The following is a 4841-nucleotide window of genomic DNA, read 5'->3' as shown; positions in this document are numbered from 1 at the left end:
ATTTTCTACTATTTACTTTCCCGCCATTTAATTTCCTGCAACTCTCAACCAAATTCTGCTTCGCTCAACTAGAACATTCCTCTAATTAAAGTTGCTTGACCAATCAATCCCTGTGGGATTTGACCTCACTCTATTGTGAGTTTTTACTTGACGACAATTCGGTATACTTGCCGAAGGAAAATTGTTGAGAGACAAGTTTTCGTGCTATAAAGTTTATGGCGCCGTTGCCGGGGATTGATTTTATATCGACAATGATTAAATTAGAGGATAACTAGATTGAGCATTTTTCTTTTGTTTGATTTAAATTTCTGTTTGAGTTAATTACTTTCAGTTTTAGTTATTTTCCTCCCTTCCCTCCTACTCCTTTTTTCTTAGTTATTTACTATTCAATTCACTAAACCACTAATTGTTTGATATATTTCATCACTCAGGCTAACAGTAATTTTAACAAGAGTACTTTCTGCAACTATTTCCTTACTTGTGCCTTGTTGGTTGTATGACAAGGAGAAGAAGCGGGGCTTCAACTTCCTTTGATTCTGAACCTGAGAGGACCTTCCTTAGATTAAGGAGGGAAGCAAGAGAAAAGAGAGTAGTTGGTGCTGAGGAAGAGGAGGAGTACTTTGAACCAGACATGGATGAGAACATGGAGAACCATCATGAAGAAGAGGCTCACAACCATGGCAGAGAAGGTCTAGCAAATCATGCTGGGCAAGAGAGAAGAGTTCTAGGCTCTTACATCAACCCAAACCCAGGAAACTGTGGGAGTAGCATCCAAAGGCCAACCATACATGCCAACAACTATGAACTAAAGCCGCAGCTCATCACCCTTGTTCAGAACAACTGTTCATTCGGAGGAGGCGTCCAAGAAGACCCCAATCAACATCTAACAACCTTCCTGAGGATATGCGATACTGTGAAGTCCAATGGTGTTCATCCTGACACCTATAGACTACTTCTGTTCCCTTTCTCGCTTAAGGACAAAGCATCCAAATGGCTTGAGTCCTTCCCAAAGGAGAGTTTAGCAACCTGGGAAGATGTGGTGAACAAATTTCTGGCAAGATTCTATCCTCCTCAACGGATCAACAGGCTGAGAGCTGAGGTGCAAACATTCAGGCAGCAGGATGGTGAGACTCTATATGAAGCATGGGAGAGGTTCAAGGACCTGATAAGAAGGTGCCCACCAGATATGTTCAATGAATGGGTGCAGCTACACATTTTCTATGAAGGCCTTTCTTATGAATCAAAGAAGGCAGTAGACCATTCATCTGGGGGATCTCTGAACAAGAAGAAGACCATTGAGGAGGCCATAGATGTCATTGAAACTGTAGCAGAGAATGACTATTTCTATGCTTCTGAAAGAGGCAACACTAGAGGAGTGATAGAACTAAACAATGTGTATGTACTGCTGGCCCAAAACAAGCTTATTACCAAGCAGCTGGCTGACCTCACCAAGAAGATGGAGAGGAACCAAGTGGCAGCAATCACCACCTCATCAGCAACCCAAGAGGGAGTGAATGCTGAGGCAGATGAGGAGCAAGAACAAGCCAACTATATTGGAAACTCACCCAGACAGACCCATGATCCTTACTCCAAAACGTACAATCCTGGTTGGAGGAATCACCCAAACTTTGGGTGGGGAAATCAACAAGATCAAAGCCAAGATCAGAGACGTCACAACCCCAACAACCATGCAGCTCACCAACATTCTACATAGAGATCATATCAGCACCACCCTAACAACACCTCTCCACATCCATACCAAAACCAAAATGACCCAACTCACCCATCCACTCTCAACTCACCATCATCTGAAGAAAGACTCTCCAAAATTGAGACTCTGCTTGAAGGCATATGCAAAGAGATTCAAGATAATAAGGTATTCAAAGAGGAGGTGCGAGCTAGTATCAAGAACCAGGGGGACACCATCAAGAGGCTGGAATTTCAAGTGGGATACTTATCTAAAAAGATTCCCAAACCTACTGATAGCTTTCCAAGTGACACAGAGAAAAATCCGAGAGGTGAAGCAAAGAAAGTCAGATGGAAAGATTGCAAGATGGTTACTATAAGTAGTAAGAAGACTGAGGAAAAGCAAAACAAGCCATTAGAACAACTCGGAGAGACATCAGCAGAAAAATAGGAAAAGGATCACCAAGAACCCAAAATTTCACAAAAAGAGCTGACACAGAAGGAGCTACTGAAACTCTATGCACCGTTTCCCCAATTACTCAATGGTGTTGTACAGAAGAGAATATTCTCAAGGTTTCTTAACCTGTTTGCATCCCTCCATGTAAACATACCATTCATCAAGGCCCTCCAACAAATGCCCTCATATATTAAGTATATGAAGGAGCTGCTGACCAGGAAAAGCTCACTCAAGGGAGGACAAACAATAGTGATGAATAAGGAGTGCAGTGCTCTCATTCAACCAGAGTTGCCTATAAAAAGGAAGGACCCAGGAAGTTTTCACATCCCCTGTGCCATAGGAGAAACAATGTTTGATAAGGCACTCTGCGATTTGGGAGCAAGCATCAACTTAATGCCTTTATCCCTTATGAAAAGGCTGTAGATCAATGAGATAATACCCACAGATGTAATTATCAGGCTGGCTGACAAAACTCAAAAACAAGCAGTAGGAGTGGTTGAAAATGTGCTGGTGAAGGTTGGAAAATACTTCCTGCCCACAGACTTTGTCATCTTGGACATGGAAGAGAGTCATCTTCACCCAATCATATTGGGAAGACCATTCCTAGCTACAGCCAGAGCACTTATAGATGTGGAGCGAGGGGAGCTAATTTTGAGGATTCATGATGAACAACTCACTTTCAATGTTTTCAAACCCTCACAAGAAACAGATCAAGAGAACAAAGAACCAAGCAAAGATCACAGTGCGATACTGAAGGAAGAAACAAGTACTGAAGCACAACCAGCACATCTGGAAATCCCCTTAGTTGAGGAACAAGGCAATCAGCAGCTGTCACAGCTCAAAGAAAATCAGGAGGAACCTAAACCACCAGAGTCATATGAGACCAGAAACAAAATTTCCTTAGAAGAGGAGGTCACAAAGAGCAAGGCAACATCAAAAGGGACAAAGAAGAAGGCACCAAGGAGGTGGAGGAACAAGAAGATCCCTACAGAGGACTTCTCTCCAGGGGATAAAGTGATCTCAGCCTACTTACCAGATATTCCACCTCATTTCCCCACTATCCCATCTCAGTTACCTAAGATTTTCACCATCAACAGAGTTCTTTCCTTAGAACATGTGGAGATCCTTGATGAAGCCAATGGATATAGGTCTACTGCAAGAGGGGAAGATCTGAAGCATTACCAACCACCATGACAAAGGCAAAACGTCAAGCTAGTGACGCTAAAGAAGTGCTTCATGGGAGGCAACCCATGTTTTACATGCTTTTAAAAGTAGTTAATAATGCAAGGTTCAGGGATATCAAATCAACTTGACATGGACTTGAATGAATCCTTGTGTGCAACATATAGTGAAGAACAAGTTTGGTGTTCAAGGCATACTAAGAGAACATCAACGTAACCCATATCATGTCACTCTTAGGGGCCTTGAACAAATCTTTTACACCACACAGCACCAAACTAAGTTTGGTGTTGCCAATGTTGCACACATGGATGTTGAGTTAGTCAGTTGGTTTGCCCTATTGAATGGCACTTAGTTAGTTAAAACAAAAAAACTTTAAAAAGTAGTTATTCTTTTAATTTTGCCACCACTTTCCACACATATTTTTTTAATCACAATTCTTTTATTTTGTAGAACAAGAAGAAAGGAAGGTGAAACAGCAAAAGGAAACACTGAAAAAGAAGATGGAAGATGCTGGTTTTTGGAAGAAGTTGATTGGAAAAGGCAAGGGAAGTGGGAGTACAAGCACTCAAGAGAAACACAAAGAGGACAAGCAAGAGGAAGAGCATGGGCAACCCCATGAGTAAAAGGTGGTGGAGTTCCCTCTTTGTTCCATCTTTTTCAAGCATTAAATAAGGAAAATCATGTATGAAATAGAACATGCTTCCATGATAGTTTAGGATTTTCAATTCTGTTTTTAGTATTCTCCTTGCCTAGGTCTATGATTACTAGTCAAGTTGCCTGTTTTCAATTCCATCCTGCTTATTGTGTTGCTTGTCTCCTTTTGAATCAAATAAAAAGAGAATGTTTGTTATCAAAGACCAGAGTAGAGTTCATATTGTGGAGTAAGTTCCTTAGTGTGTGATGTGGTCATAAGTTAGCTAAGTTGGCTCACCAACAAGGGTGGGAAGACAGCTATCTGTCTTGAATCATATGCTTGAAACACACCCCATAAGACTAGCTAAGTAACAAGATCCTAATAAGAAAAAGGGAAAAGAACAATAAGAGTTGAAAAAGAAAGAAAAATTAATAAAGAATAAAGCTAGGCACCAAGGGTTTGAAACTTGAGAGATGTGTCTGTGGTGCTCCTGTACCAAGGATCTGCTTGGATGAATAAGTTCGTAGGAGTGCTTCATCACTTGGTAACTTGGGTTAACTAACCCAGGATTATCAGCTGAAAGTCCACTATCAAGAGCAACCTTGCAACAGAACATTTAGTAACCCAAAGAGGTGCTGGACACTAAGGTCTCAAGAAAGAAAATAAACAAACCATGTGCCTGTGGTGTGTATGTATGGGGGAAAGAGACTTGAGGGAGTAAGTCCCCAAGGGTGTCTTAAAACCTAGCACCTTGAACCAACTGGTTCGGGAGTGCTGGATGAAAGCTTATCTTAAAGAGTTGCCCCCTCACAGAACACTTAGCCTAAGAACACAAATAAGCCCTGAAAAACAATAAAAGGATCAGTGAATAAGAGTCTCATA

General features: G+C 41.4%; 1 non-coding gene across 1 annotated transcript; it reads right to left on the bottom strand.

The window, feature by feature from the left end:
• Positions 1–1084: 1084 nt before the first annotated feature.
• LOC112725015 (small nucleolar RNA R71) lies at positions 1085–1191 on the bottom strand. The gene has a single exon (XR_003164147.1). It is a non-coding gene; the product is annotated as a small nucleolar RNA R71 (small nucleolar RNA).
• Between the last annotated feature and the right edge of the window lie 3650 nt (positions 1192–4841).

Source organism: Arachis hypogaea, chromosome 11 (genome assembly GCF_003086295.3).
Source record: "Arachis hypogaea cultivar Tifrunner chromosome 11, arahy.Tifrunner.gnm2.J5K5, whole genome shotgun sequence".
In the NCBI taxonomy this organism is placed as follows: Eukaryota; Viridiplantae; Streptophyta; class Magnoliopsida; order Fabales; family Fabaceae; genus Arachis; species Arachis hypogaea.
The sequence above is the reverse complement of the archived record's forward strand: the minus strand, read 5'-3'. Positions and strand labels throughout refer to the sequence as shown.